The following is a 16,749-nucleotide window of genomic DNA, read 5'->3' on the forward strand; positions in this document are numbered from 1 at the left end:
ATGAAAGATCTTGGAAAGACAAAACTTTGTCTTGGTCTGCAAATTGAACATTTAGCAGACAAGATCTTTATCCATCAATCTGCCTATACAGAAAGGGTCTTAAAACACTTTTACATGGACAAAGCGCACCCATTGAGTACACCAATGGTTGTTCGATCACTTGAAGTGAATAAGGATTTGTTCTTAACTCCAGAAGAGCATGATGAACTCCTTGAACCTGAATACCCAAGTCTTTATCAGGGGGAGTAAAGTATGCACTGTAATCTTTTTCCCTTGCTCAGGTTTTTTCCCACTGGGTTTTTCCTGGTAAGTTTTTTAATGAGGCAGCTTGCAATATATAGTGTACTCTTTTTTCTTGACTAGGATTTTTTTCCACGGGGTTTTTCCTAGTAAGGTTTTAACGAGGCACATAATAATGAACATCCAAGGGGGAGTGTTATGAAAATATTACTGTGGATGTCCATTTATTACTTCGCTGTAGATAATCTTCCCAAAGAAGATTATCCATTAAGTACTCCATTGAAGTTTATCTACAAGCAGATGATGCAGGCAGGTTGCAAGCAGCTCAATGAAATGACTTGCAACAGCTCTTGGTCTGATGAGATTAATTTAAATCGATCTGAAATATTGGTGGATAATATTCCCTACAAATTCAACTTTTGAGAAGATGGTATACAAGATTGGAATGCGGAGACTCAAATATTTGAAACAAGATTTTCATCAAGGGGAGTAAAATACACGATACACTCTTTTTTCCTTACTAAGATTTTTTTCCATGGGGTTTTCCTTATAAGGTTTTTAATGAGGCACAATGAACATCCAAGGGGGAGTGTTATAAATATATATTATATTATGGATGTTCATTTAGTACTCCATTGTAAATAAGCTTCCTGAAGAAGCTTATCCATATGGGACTCCGCCGTAAACATGTTTATCTATTTAGTACTCTATTGGAAATAAGCCTCCTGAAGAAGCTTATCATTTCGGTACTCCGTTATGGATAAATATTACCCCTAGTAGAAGATTATCTATATCTGGTACAGTGGCAGCTTACAAGCAACTTACAAGCAGCTTGCAGTAGCAACTTACACAGCAGCTTCCTTTCTTCTATAAATAGAGGATATTTCAGTTCATTATATACATCAGTTTGAAGTTGAATAATATATCAATCTCTCTCTATACTTGTCTTTGGTTTATTTACTTTACAATCTTTATTTTATAACATTCCAAAGATAATGATATATTTTATATATAAAAATTATTTAATTTTAAAATTTATTTTATTCTAACGAACTAATTTAAAGTACATCACCGGATTATTCTATTCCACCTCTTAGAATGAAAAGAAGTAAATAAAAATATTATATATTTTTATGACTTATTTTAGACTATAATTTTTTTTTGTGTCCATCAAATAAAACCACATAAATTGAAACCAACAAAGTTTATATTATATTAACATTTTAATATAAAGTATTATATTTTTATATTATATTAGAAAAAAGAAGCCATAAATATGAAAAGCAGAAGTTAGATAGATGAAAATATCTCGTAAAGTTTTACCGAATTAGACTTCTATGGAATTATTAAAAGGGTGCAATTGTCATTTTATATTTATAACTTGCACGATTATAAACTCATCCTATCATCCTTGGCAGGGAGCGCTTCCCCCCGAATGGGGCCCTACGCGGCGCGAATCCGAATATAGTCGGGCTCCAATGCGGATACCGAACACCGGGTGGGAAACCAAAAAAAATACCTCGATACGTCAAAAATAATGCTTTGCTCATAGCTATGGCTTATCTATAGCTAGCGAATTAGAAAATCTTATATGTACTTGCATTGCGTCTTTAATTTGATGCAATTATCGATTCTTTTAGAATATCACACTAATGCACAAAATTATTAATGATAAGAAGATTTTTAATTTTGTTGTGCTATTAATCTTCACTAGGGGTGTGTGTTCAGGTAGCTTGGATTGTATATGATTTTGGTTTTGAATTTTTTATTTTTGGAATTAAGAAATAACAATTCAAATTCAATCCAAATAAGTTCGGATTGGATCAAATTTTTTAAGTTCAGTTTCAGATCGGTATTGGATATTTCGAATTTTCAGTTTTGAGCCTATAAGTTGATGTGTTTCTTCTTCTTACACAAATAAACATCCAAATGAAGTATCCATGTTAAATTGTCACTAAATAGTTCCTTATTCTCATCGCAATCATCCAATTAAATATTCATGCAAGTAGAAAATAATTACCAAGGAATACAACAGATACATTAATAAGGCTGATAGGAATAAGCAATGCGTAAAACCATATCCAAAAAAAATATGTAATAATTAGTGTTAAACATATGATATGATATAATGTCTAATGGGTAAGGTATTGAACTTATTACTATTGACATATGGATAATAGACTAATGTCTAAAAGATAGCACTAAATATAAGTACACATTCTTTGATATTTTGGATATACAAAAATTCGAAGTACCAACAAAAAATTTTAAAATTAATTTCGAAATCCAATCCTTAATCCGATAATCCAAACCAAAACTTTCAAAAAAATTGGATTTCAATTTAAATTTCGGATTTGTCGAAACTATGCCCACCGTTTTAACCTACTATTCCGTGCAAACGTATAGATATTTAGCGGGATGTAAAACGAAATACATATACAAAAGTTCAAATTGAAATAAAATAATAAAAATAACTAATTAAGTACATATCATATCATAATACGTAAATATGCTTATGTCCATACCAGCTCTCTATGTCCGTCTGTATCTGGTTCAAATTTCATGACCTAAGGAAACAAATATATTACTGTTATAAAATAAAAATTATAAAGTAAAGATAAGTATAGAGAAAATTTGATATATTATTCAACTTCAAACTTATCGTACTATATTATAAATGTGAAGTCCGAAAGTAAAGTTTGAAAGACGAAAACAACCACTCAAGTATTAAATGACAATTTGCCCTTCACATAAAAAATGACTTCTATTAAAAGATAATTTTGGCTACATTGAATCGTACTAATGGAGGATTGTTTCATCTCCCAAGGAAGTTGCAGCGGTAAAATACTTTTTAGTAACGTTGTGGCCTTTTCATATTTTTGCTTTAATTATTTTATCATTTGAATTTCCAACGATTATAAATGTAACTTTTTCACATTTATGTTGCACTATATAAAAGCACAATAAAGTGTCAAATCACTTTATCTTTTTTTTTTTTTTGTTCCTGTCAAAAGTTCTCTCCCTAAACAACTACTATGGTATATTTTGCTCAACACTGTTTTGACAGGTAAATCTATTTATGTGTTAGACCAATTCATTTTATGCTGACGTGTTGTCTAAGAGCTTGTATTTACGAGATAAGTATACTATGAAGTTAGTTAGAAATCACCATTGACAAAATTCATGACTTCGTGGTGGACTCTATGCCAACGAAAAGCTGCCTAGAGGTTACGTTATACTAAAGATTTTCTTGGTATCATCTTTATATAAGATGGTGTAGAGATATAACTCATGTTAAGTAGGAATAATATAATTTATTATTGCATATAATACAAAAGAACTGATTTATGGATGCTTATTCAACAGATTAACAAATGAATAACATATTCTGACATAAAAAAATATAATGTTCTCACTTGAATTGCTAAATAAATTTTTATCCAGATTATTTGGTACAAAAATTAATGAATATTTGGTATGAGCTACGTAAAAAAAAGGTTATACTTAATTTAGTCGATTCAGCTTATACTTTATTTTCAAATTTTTAAGTACTCATTACTTACGTGTTTTAACATTATCTATGTCATTTTAGAAAGTTTGTACACGTTGATATGGGACACACATGCAATGCGCGTGTCTAAAGATTAGTATATATAATAAATTGAAATTTCCTTTATTTATAGAAGAAAGAAAGTTGCTGTGTAAGCTATTACTGCAAGGTGCTGTGTAAGCTGCTACTGTACCAGATATAGATAATTTTCAACTGGGGGTAATGTTTATCCATAACGGAGTACCGAAAGGATAAGCTTATTTTACCAGGTATGGATAATCTTCTACCGGGGGTAATGTTTATCCATAACGGAGTATCGAAAGGATAAGCTTATTATCCCCGGTATGGATAATCTTCTACCGGGGATAATATTTATCCATAACGAAGTATCGAAAGGATAAGCTTATTATACCCGGTATGGATAATCTTCTACCCGGGGCAATGTTTATCCATAACCGAGTACTGAAGTGATAAGCTTCTTCAGGAGGCTTATTTCCAATAGAGTACTAAATAGATAAACATCTTTACGGCGGAGTCCCATATGGATAAGCTTCTTCGGGAAGCTTATTTACAACGGAGTACTAAATGAACATCCATAATATATTTAAAACACTCCCCTTGGATGTTCATTAAAAGATAATGTGCCTCATTAAAACCTTACTAAGAAAAATCCCGTGGGAAAAAATTCTAGTGAATGAAAAAGAGTACATATATTTAGTAATACGCATTGCTAGGTGCCTCATTAAAAACCTTATAAGGAAAACCCTGTGGGAAAAAACCTTAGTAAGGAAAAAAGAGTGCATCGCGTGTTTTACTCCCCCTGATGAAAACCTTGTTTCAGATATTTGAGTCTCTGCATTCTAATCTTGTATCTGCATAACCAATACGATCCGCACCACCTTTGTTAGCATTAGCAAGATACATAAGTGCATAGCAATTGCACCGAGATAGAGTATTTCAGGACCAAGAAGTTCCTCATTCTCTTCTGGAGGTCGGAACAGATCCTTATTCACTTCAAGTGATCGAACACCCATTGGTGTACTTAATGGGTGCGCTTTGTCCATGTAAAAGCGTTTAAAGACCCTTTCTGTATAGGTAAATTGATGGATGATGATCTCGTCTGCTAAATATTCAATTTGTAGACCATGATAAATTTTTATTTTTCCAAGATCTTTCATCTCAAATTCTTTCTTAAGATATTGTCTTTTAGAGATCTTCTGGAGTTCCAACAAGATTTATGTCATCAACAAAAACAGCAAGTGTAACAAATTCTGATGACATTTTCTTTATAGAAATACATGGACAAATAACATCATTTATGTAACTTTCTTTCAGCAAATATTCATCAATTTCTTTATTTTCAGGTACCTCAACTTCTTCTGGAGTTTCATGAAATGTTATGTCGTGGGCTCTTCTAGAGCTTATTTCCTCCTCATTTTATGATCATTTTGATCATATGCTCCTATCTTTTTTCAAGGATTGTTACCTTTGGAACCGATCGATTTACTACGCTTCATGCGTGTAGTAAACTTTATCTTCAGGGACTTTAATTTTAATAGGAGCATTTACAGCTGAAATATGATATTTAATTTTGGATCAGCAAATGCTTCTGGTATTTGACTCGAGTTATCTTCCAAGTGAGGATCATATTAAATAATAATTCGATTCATATAATATATTTTTCAGCTGTTTATTCCACCCCTCTAATGTTAGAAAAACTAACATATATCCCCAATCTTCTTTGGGAAACATATCTTTATGTATTGTGGTAGAGAAATTAATCATATACCACACATCAAAAGATAGTAAAAATATTTGGTTTCTGATCCTAAACCAATTGTGAGGGGAGGATTTATCATATATTGTTGGTCTGATGCATGCAAGTGCCGCTGTATTGTCACGACCCAAACCCACTGGGTCGTGATGTCGCCTCTCGTGAAGACAAGGCCAGCCAACAGAACATCAACTCCTCAAATATCTAACAGTTATTAATCATAAATAAGCTTAAAGCAGGAATATCGTAACCAATATTACGGAATAACCGCGATAACAAGGATGCCAACCCAAATCCAGCCCGCAATCGGGGTGTCACAAGTCATGAGCCACTACAGAGTTTAATATCTACTACAAGACTGTATCTAAGAACATAATACGAAGATAAATGAAGTACAGATAATAAAGAAGAAACGGGGCTGTGGACGCTGACAGCTGCCTCGTCTCTCCGGGTCTGCCTGGTCTGGATGGAAATCAGCGCTTAGGAACGAACTCTGCTATGCCTGTATCTGCACACACGGTGCAGGGAGTAATATGAGTACTCCGACCCAGTGAGCAATAAAAATGAATAACGACTGAGAATATAAAATCCCACACAGGCACAGATAATGCTATCTCAAACAGTAAAATCAAGTAAACAGTAGGAACCAGTGAAACATAGCAAGAAATTCTCTTTGAAAACAATTAATAAACACAAGTATGCTCAAGTATGGTCAGTCATTGTTACTTGACCGGTCAGCCATTGTTACCTGACCCAACGCGTGTTTCAGTGCCATTGTTACCACTGGTCAGCCATTGTTACTTGACTGGTCAGCCATTGTTACCTGACCCAACGCGTGTTTCAGTGCCATTGTTACCACTGGTCAACCATTGTTACCTGACTGGTCAGCAATTGTTACCTGACCCAACGCGTGTTTCAGTGCCATTGTTACCACTGGTCAGCCATTGTTACCTGACTTGTCAGTCATTGTTACCTGACCAAAACACGTTTGACAGTGTCATTGTTACCACTGTCCAATTCTAAATGGGTACCTGCGCTCACTGTGGGTGTGCAGACTCCGGAGGGGCTCCTACAGCCCAAGCGCTATCAACAAGGCCCGAAAGCTTGAACAGTATCAATACGAGGCTTGAAAGCCTCCTCACCTCACTCATCATGCCCTCACATAAGGCCCTCGGCCTCAATCAGTCCAGAAATAGTCAACAGCCCCTCGGGCAACAGTAAAGCAATAATACTCAACTCAAACAATAGTTCAAATATCAGTTTAAAACTCCAAGTTTGAGTAAATATGGCTGAGTTCAAGAAACAGTGTAAATCACATGGACTGAGTTCAAATAATATTTCAAACAGTGAGAAAAACAGTGATGATAGTTCATAAAGAGTTCAAACAGTCGGCAATAAGCCCCAAATATGGAAATAAGCCCAAATCATAGTGAAAACAACAAGTCATTGCTAATACGCGGTAAAATATCATCTGGACTGGACCAAGTCACAGTCCCAATAGTAAATGACCCCGCGCGTCATGGAACGCGTGTCTCATCTCAACATAGCACCAAGTTGTGCAAATCCAGGGTTTCAAACCCTCAAGACGTCATTCAAAATCATTACTCACCTCGAACCGGTGAAATCTCTAGCTCACGACGCCTTTGCCCCTCAAACCGACCTCCACGCACGTCGAATCTAACCAAAACCACAAGGAATACGTCACAATAGGCTAATGAATCATAACCCAATCGAAAAGACTCGAAAAATATCAAAAATCACGAAGTTGGCAAAACCCGAGCCCCGGGCCCACATCTCGAAAAATTACGAAATTCACATCACCGGATTCCTCGTCTCACCACGAGTCGCTACATATCAAATTTACCAAAATCGAGTTCAAATGGCCCCTCAAATCTCCATTTTAACTCTCTTAAGTTTCAAGCCCTAAACCACCATTTTTGCCCATAAATTACTTGAGTTTTCAGCTCTAATCCATGTATTAGCATCATAAAATCGAGTTTAAGTTCAAGAAACTTACCTCAAGTCGTTTCCCCCTTGAATCCCTCTTTAATCTCCACCAAGAAGCTCTCAAAATGATCAACCATGGAGGAAAAATGACCCAAAAATCGCGGATATAAACTCACTGCCCAGATTTTTCGGAATTACTGTTCACCCGCGCGGTACTGTTCACGCGCGGTACTATTCACGCTGCTAAAAAAAATGCAGCAGCCACAGAAAATTGCAGCACTTTTATTTTTCACTAAAATGGCTCTAACTCCATCATACAAACTCGGAATTCGATGATTCTTGTTCCTATGAGTCACAAATAATAATACGAACACAACCCTTCAGTCGAAACTCAATTCGGAGCTCATTTGCCCAGTTCAATACCCATTTCGCTCGTTAAACAATTAATTCATATTTCGCGTCAAAAACCCAATCGCGACTTGCTGAAATTAGACCAAAATTTCCAGATCAGTCCTATAATTCATTATCAAAATTCCGGAAGTCTCGAAATCAAATTTGGATCTCTAGAACTATAAATGAACCTTTAGATCATTACATGCTTATGCTCAAAGCGGCAAAAATCTTCCAAAAACTCTTCCAAAACTTATCCGAGCCTCATGGGACCCCGACCAAACATGCCAACATAGTTCATAACATTATTCAAACCTGTTCCAATCATCAAAGCACCTCAAACAACATCAAATTACCCAAAACTCATCGAATTCAAGCCTAATTTTTTAAAAACTTCTGAAATACACTTTCGATCAAAAACCCGACCAAACGACGTCCGAATGGCCTGAAATTTTGCACGCACATCGCAAATCACATGTCGAAGCTACAACAACTCTCGGAATCCCATTCCGACCCTCGGATCAAAATNAGCCCTCGTCCGAGGAGAAATACAGGCGTCCCCGTACCGCTCCGCGAGACTCTACTAAACCTGCTCATGACTCGTGAGACCTAGTAACCTAGGCTCTGATACCAACTTGTCACGACCCAAACCCACTGGGTCGTGATGGCGCCTCTCGTGAAGACAAGGCCAGCCAACAGAACATTAACTCCTCAAATATCTAACAGTTATTAATCATAAATAAGCTTAAAGCAAGAATATCGTAACCAATATTACGGAATAAGCGCGATAACAAGGATGCCAACCCAAATCCAGCCCGCAATCGGGGTGTCACAAGTCATGAGCCACTACAGAGTTTAATATCTACTACAAGACTGTATCTAAGAACATAATCCGAAGATAAACGAAGTACAAATAATAAAGAAGAAACGGGGCTGTGGACGCTGACAGCTGCCTCGTCTCTCCGGGTCCGCCTGGTCTGGATGGAAATCAGCGCTTAGGAACGAACTCTGCTATGCCTGTATCTGCACACACGGTGCAGGGAGTAATGTGAGTACTCCGACCCAGTGAGCAATAAAAATGAATAACGACTGAGAATATAAAATCCCACATAGGCACAGATAATGCTATCTCAAACAGTAAAATCAAGTAAACAGTAGGAACCAGTGAAACATAGCAAGAAATTCTCTTTGAAAACAATTAATAAAACAAGTATGCTCAAGTATGGTCAGTCATTTTTACCTGAACGGTCAGCCATTGTTACCTGACCCAACGCGTGTTTCAGTGCCATTGTTACCACTGGTCAGTCATTGTTACCTGACCAAAACACGTATGACAGTGTCATTGTTACCAATGTCCAATTCTAAATGGGTACCCGCGCTCACTGTGGGTGTGCAGACTCCGGAGGGGCTCCTACAGCCCAAGCGCTATCAACAAGGCCTGAAAGACTGAACAGTATTAATATGAGGCCTGAAAGCCTCTTCACCTCACTCGTCATGCCCTCACATAAGGCCCTCGGCCTCAATCAGTCAAGAAATAGTCAACAGCCCCTCGGGCAACAGTAAAGCAATAATACTCAGCTCAAACAATAGTTCAAATATCAGTTTAAAACTCCAAGTTTGAGTAAATATGGCTGAGTTCAAGAAACAGTGTAAATCACATGGACTGAGTTCAAATAATATTTCAAACAGTGAGGAAAACAGTGATGATAGTTCATAAAGAGTTCAAACAGTCGGCAATAAGCCCCAAATATGGCAATAAGCCCAAATCATAGTGAAAACAACAAGTCATTGCTAATACGCGGTAAAATATCATCCGGACTGGACCAAGTCACAGTCCCCAATAGTAAATGACCCCGAGCTTGTTATGGAACGCGTGTCTCATCTCAACATAGCACCAAGTTGTGCAAATCCGGGGTTTCAAACCCTCAGGACGTCATTCGAAATCATTACTCACCTCGAACCGGTGAAATCTCTAGCTCGCGACGCCTTTTCCCCTCAAACCGACCTCCACGCGCGTCGAATCTAACCAAAACCACAAGGAATACGTCACAATAGGCTAATGAATCATAACCCAATCGAAAAGACTCGAAAAATATCAAAAATCACGAAGTTGGCAAAACTCGAGCCCCGGGCCCACTTCTCGAAAAATTATAAAATTTACATTACCTGATTCCTCGTCTCGCCACGAGTTCATACATACCAAGAACTCCCAAGTACAAGCTCAAATGACCTATCAAATTCCAATTTGAAATATCAAAAACTCAAGCCCTAGTTCATCAATTTTTAGGCTTAATTCCATGAATTTCTAGGTAAATGTCACATAATAATCATGTTTTTAACTCAAAAATCTTATCTCCAACAAACTCCAGTCGAAACCATCTTCAATTGCTCCCAAAAAGCTCCCAAGATGTTCAAAAATGGAGGAAAATGGACCAAGCTTCGCGGATGAAATAATATAAAACCCTTCTGCCCAGCTACAGTGTTTTCGCAATTCCCAGCAAAACCTTCGCATTTGCGAAGCTACAGTGTTTTCGCAATTCCCAGCAAAACCTTCACATTTGCCAAGCTACAGTGTTTTCGCAATTCCCAGCAAAACCTTCACATTTGCGAAGCTACAATATTTTCGCAATTCCCAGAATAACCTTCGCATTTGCGATGCTACAGTGTTACACCAGAACCAGCAATATCAAATTTCTCCAAAATGATCCGAAACCACCCCGAAACTCACCCGAGGCCCCTGGGACCTCAACCAAAAGCACGGACATATCCCATAACATCATTCAAACTTGTTCCAATCATCAAAATACATCAAACAACGCTAAAACCATCAAATCACATCGGATTCAAGCCTAAGTTCTTCAAAAACTTCCGAAATGCACTTTTGATCAAAAACCCGACCAAACGACGTCCGAATGACCTGAAAATTTGCACACATATCCAAAATCACCTAACGAAGCTACAACAACTCTCGGAATTCCATTCCGACCCTCGGATCAAATTCTCACCCATCAACCGGAATTCGCCAAAATACTAACTTCGCCAATTCAAGCCTAATTCTACACCGGACCTCCAAAATCAAATCCGATCGCACTCCTAAGTCACAAATCATCCCCCGAAGCTAACCGAATCACTGGAAATTACATCTGAGCCCTCTAACTCATTAGTCAACGTCTGATTGACTTTTCCAACTTAAGCCTTCTTGAAAGAGACTAAGTGTCTCATTTTCTACCAAAGCCAATCCAAATCAACTATAACACACCAAATACTGATAATGAAACATGAAGAAGCATAAAATTGGGGGAAACGGAGCTGTAACTCACGAGACGACGGGTCAGGTCGTCACATGTATGCAATTTAGAAAATCTTAGACCAACACATGAACTTTATTCTCATAAGCAATAGTTTAGCCATTAATAGGAGGTACTCAATGCTAAACTAGCTTGATATAAACCAGCATTATCAAGATGAACTGTCATGATTTCATAATGTGAAAATCATTCTCTTATTTGAGAAAATCAATTTCAAATGCCAAACTGCAGGTTGACAATAATCACACATGTAGCCATATCATATATGCATCTATAAATGGTTTACACGATAGGTGAATGGACCCACATTCACCTTTTATATATTTCAGAATTCAGGGGTCTTAGTCCCAACTTTAGGTGGTATAATCAATTTATTATGAGAACAAGCAACATAAGAGAATTCTTGAAGAATCTTCTAGTTCTTTAATATATGCCTATCTGAATTCTTAAATAGCTCATTCAAAAATGGCAAATAAAAACTTCTAGTTTATCATGGCATGTGCTATCTCTTAGTAAACTTCTGGTTTACCATGGCATAAACTTTTGCATTAGTAAGCTTCTGGTTTACCGTGACTGCTTTTGCATTAGTAAACTTTTAATTTACTGTGATACATGATATAATATAAATTGAAGAATAAGGCGGGTAACTTCTCACATACATATTATTTTACCCCCTATGATTGTGGAAACATGAAGATTTTCAATCTTCCAGTCATTTGTTGTCTCAATATGATAGTCATTTGTATTGTAAACTTCAAGTTTAATACAACATATGTTTTGACCATAATCATATAATATGAATGACATATTTGTATATAAGCACTTCGAGAGCCTTCATTTATTATCCATAGTCTAATATTTATCAGACACTACTGGTGTCATGTGACTTCTTGGCAAACAGTTAGCTTCTCAGGAGTTGTTGTGATGACCCTAAAGGTCATCACTTGTTTTTAAATTAAATTATGCATTTTGAGGCCTTAAAAACCTCTTTCAGCATCACCTCGATTTGCGTGCGCAGTCCGGGCGCGTAGCCGGAAAGTCTATATGTGAAAATCTGTGAAAAATGATAAAATTTGGCTTTAAAATGAATTAAGTTGACTTCGGTCAATATTTTGGGTAAACCGATCCGGACCCGTGATTTGACGGTCCCGGAGGGTCCGTAGGAAAATATGGGACTTGGGCGTATGCCCGGAATCAAATTCCGATGTCCCAAGCCCGAGAAACGAATTTTTAAAGAAAATTGTTTTCTGAAATTATTTATGAGATTTGGAAATGAATTGTGATTAGGACTTGATGGTATCGGGCCCGTATTTTGGTTCCGGCACCCGGTACAGGTCTTATATGTGATTTAAGATAAGTCCGTGAAATTTGGTAAGAAACGGACTTGAAACGACGTGAATCGGATCGTTTTTGAGAAAATTGGAAATTTGAAGTTCTTAAGAAAATTTCATGATTTTGATGCTAAATTCATAGTTGTTGATGTTATTTTAGTGATTTGAATGAACGAGTGAGTCCGTATGATGTTTTTAGGTTGGTGTGCATATTTGGTTTGGAGCTCCGAGGGCTCGAGTGAGTTTTGAATAGGCCACGGGGTGGATTTTGGACTTGGAAAATTGCAGGTTTTTAGCTGTTGCATTGCAGGCCTGCAGGCTTCGCAAATTGCGAAGCCTGGCTCGCAAATGCGAAAGAAGCCCAGGCCAGCCAGCCTCGCAATTGCGAGGATTCCATCGCAAATGCGATGCCCCCACTTCAGCCTGTTGCCGCAAATGCGACACTTCGTTTGCATTTCCCAGTTCGCATTTCCCAACCCACTTCGCAATTCCCAGCATAGCAGACTGTTCGCATTTCCCATATCTGTGACCTGCAACTTTTATACTTAGCCGAAATTCAACCATTTTTCACATCTTTTCAAAACACAAACTCCCTAGGGCGATTTTTCAAGAACAACTCTTCTTCCAAATCGATTGTAAGTCAATTTTAACTCATTTCCTTCAACCATTAACATCTTTTAACATGATTTCAACTCAAAATCAATGATTTTCATGGGGGAATTCGGGTGTTTTGGGTAGAACCTAGGTTTTTCAAAAATTGGGGATTTGGACCTCGATTTGAGGTCCGATTTCAAAACAAATTATATATTTGGGTTCGTGGGGGAATGGGTAATCGGGTTTTGGTTCGAACCTCGGGTTTTGACCATGTGGGCCCGGGGGCGACTTTTGACTTTTTGGGTAAAACTTTGGAAAACTCATTTTCATGCATTGGGGTTGATTCATTTAGCGTTTATTGATGTAATTAAGTAACTTGTGACTAGATACGAGCGAATTGGTGGTGGAATCAAGGGGTAAAGCTATAATTGAAACGTGAATTGTGTTCGTGGCATCGAGGTAAGTGTTTGGTCTAACCTTAGCTTGAGGGATTAGGAGTCATATCTTATTTGATACATGTTAATTGTGGAGTACGACGTATAGGCATGGTGACGAGTATCTATACGTCGGTGTCAAGTATGCCCGTGAGTCTTGTATTATAATTGTTATGACTCCGTCGTGGTTTATTGTGCCTCACATGTTACTATCATCATTATGCCCTTGCCGGGATGTTGTTATATTGTTCTTGTTCCCTTGCCGGGATATTGTTATATTGCTCTTGTTCCCTTGCCGGGATGTTGTTATATTGCTCTTGTTCCCTTGCCGGGATTCTTTGTGGTTGTTGTTGAATTGTAACTGGGAGCGGGTGGCACGCCTGCCACGAGATAAATAAAACGGGAGCGGGTGGCACGCCTGCCACGAGATATATGAAATGGAAGCGGGTGTCACGCCTGCCACGAGATAAATGAAATGGGAGCGGGTGGCACGCCTGCCACGAGATATATGAAACGGGAGCGGGTGGCACGTCCCCCACGAGATATATAAAATGGGAGCGAGTGGCACGCCTACCACGAGATATATGAAATGGGAGCGGGTGGCACGCCTGCCACGAGATATATGAAATGGGAGCGAGTTGCACGCATGCAACGAGATACGTGAAATGGGAGCGGGTTGCGCGCCTGCAACAAGATGTGAAATGAAAGTGAATTCTGCCTTTGTTTTCCTTATCCTTGTTAGTAGTTGGATTTTGGTTCCTTTATAATTCTCTTGATATTCTGTTTTACCTGTTATTTCCCGAAGCATGCTTTCCCCCTCCCATCTTTACTTGTTTATTTCTGCCTTACTTTCCGCCGTATATTATATAACTGCACAGATTTATTTGGTAGTCTGGTCCTAGCCTCGTCACTACTTCGCCGAGGTTAGGCTAGGCACTTACCAACACATGGGGTCGGTTGTGCCGATACTACACTCTGCACTCTTTTGTGTAGATCTCAGTGCTGTTGACTTTGGACCGTAGATTGAGTGGCTACCTTCAATCCACGCGAAGATCCAAGGTAGACCTGCAGGCGTCCGCAGGCCCTGGCGTCTCCCTCTACCCCCTTTATTCCTGTTTCATTTCCTCAATTCAGAAACAGTGTATTGTTTATTTTTCAGACTTTGTATGCAGTTTCTTAGATCGTTTGTGAAACTGTGACACCAGTTCTGGGTAGTTGAGGCTCAAACAGTCGTTTTGGATACATGTTCAGATATTTTATTGCTTCTCTTCCGCTTATTTAAAATTTTCCGCTTTATTCACATTATTGTTTTTAATTGTTAAAGAGTATAAAATGGGTGAAAAGGTAATTTTTTAAATATTCGGCTTGCCTAGCTCACATTAGTAGGCGCCATCACGACTCCCGAGGGTGGAAAATTCGGGTCGTGACAAGTTGGTATCATAACTCTAGGTTACATGGGTCTCACAGTTCACAGACAAGCTTAGTAGAGTCTGAGGGATCGGTACAAAGACGTCTTTATTTATCCCTAGAGGCTACAGAGTTAGGAAAATTTCACATCTATTCTTTCCTGTCGTGCGGTTTGGTTTCTCAATGCTGATTGAATTTCTATTCTGTTCTCTTGCAGATGCCGAGAATGCGCGCTTCCTCATTTGCTGACCAGTAGCCCGAGCCCCCAGCAGCAGCTCCCACGAGGGGCAGAGGGCGAGGCCGTGCTAGAGGCCGAGGTAGGGGCAGAGCTCATCCCCGAGCAGCAGCACCAGCAGCGGAGCCTCAGGTTGACTTTGATGATGAGGTTCTGGCCCCAGCAGTTCTGGTGGGCCCGGCTCAGGTCCCAGAGGGGTTTATTGCTGCCCCAGTACTCCAGGATGCTCTGGTCCGTCTAGTGGGCCTTATGGAGAGTGTCACCCAGGCAGGCTTGCTTCCTGACGCACCAGCCGTCTCTCAGGCTGGAGGAGGAGCCCAGACTCCTGATACTCGCACTCCGGAGCAGGTAGCTCCCAGATTCAGACTCCAGCAGTTCAGCCAGTTGGAGCAGTTCAGCCGGGTGTGGTAGCCTAGACCGGTGATGGCGCAGCTATGTCTGCCGATGCTTTTTGGAGATTGGACAGGTTCACCAAGCTCTTCACTACTACTTTTAGCGGTGCATTTTCTGAGGATCCCCAGGATTATCTAGACAGCTGTCATGAGGTTCTCAGGAACATGGGGATAGTGGAGACCAATGGGGTCGATTTTGCTACTTTTTGCTTGTCTGGATCCGCCAAGACTTGGTGGAGAGATTATTGCTTGGCTAGACCAGCCGGATCACCAGCTTTGACTTGGGAGCAGTTTGCTCAGCTATTTCTGGAGAAGTTTCTCCCTATCACTCAGAGAGAGGACTATCGGAGGCAGTTTGAGCGTCTTCAGCAGGGTTCTATGACCGTTACTCAGTATGAGACCGGATTCATCAACTTGGCTCGTCATGCTCTTGTCATACTTCCCACCGAGAGGGAGAGGGTGAGGAGGTTCATTGAGGGACTTATGCAGCCTATTCGACTTCAGATCGCTAGGGAGGCAGGGAGTGAGATCTCTTTTCAGGAGGCGGCCAATGTGGCCAGGAGAGTGGAGATGGTTCTGTCGCAGAGAGGTGGTCATGGGTCGGATAAGAGGCCTTGTCATTCAGGCAGATTCAGTGGTTCCTCGTCTGGAGGCAGGGATTTGTATGGTAGGGGCCATCCTCCTAGGCCTTTTCAGTCAGCACTTTAGGTTTCTCACGGTGCTTCAGGTGGCCGTGGCCCCCATATGCAGTATTCTGATCAGTAGTCCTACAGTGCACCACCAGCTCCTATCAGTGCACCGCCGCTTCAAAGTTTTCAAGGTCGTCAGTCCCAGCAGCCGAGGGATTGTTTTACTTGTGGTGACACAAGGCACATTGCTAGGTATTGCCCTCGAGCACCGAGTAGCTCTCAGCATTAGGGTTCCCGTGCCATGGTTCAGGCACCGAGTGTTCCACAGCCCGCCCAACCAGCTAGGGGTGGAGGTAGAGGTGCTAGAGGTGGAGGTAGAGGTATTAGAGGTGGAGCTCAGGCCGCTAGAGGTGGAGGCAAGCCAGCAGCAGGCCGTCCCAGAGATGTAGTTCAGGGTGGTGGGGCCCAGCCCCGATGTTATGCTCTTCCAGCCAGGCCCGAGGCTGAGGCTTCCGATG

The sequence above is a fragment of the Nicotiana attenuata genome, chromosome 9 (genome assembly GCF_001879085.1).
Source record: "Nicotiana attenuata strain UT chromosome 9, NIATTr2, whole genome shotgun sequence".
NCBI classification, from domain to species: Eukaryota; Viridiplantae; Streptophyta; class Magnoliopsida; order Solanales; family Solanaceae; genus Nicotiana; species Nicotiana attenuata.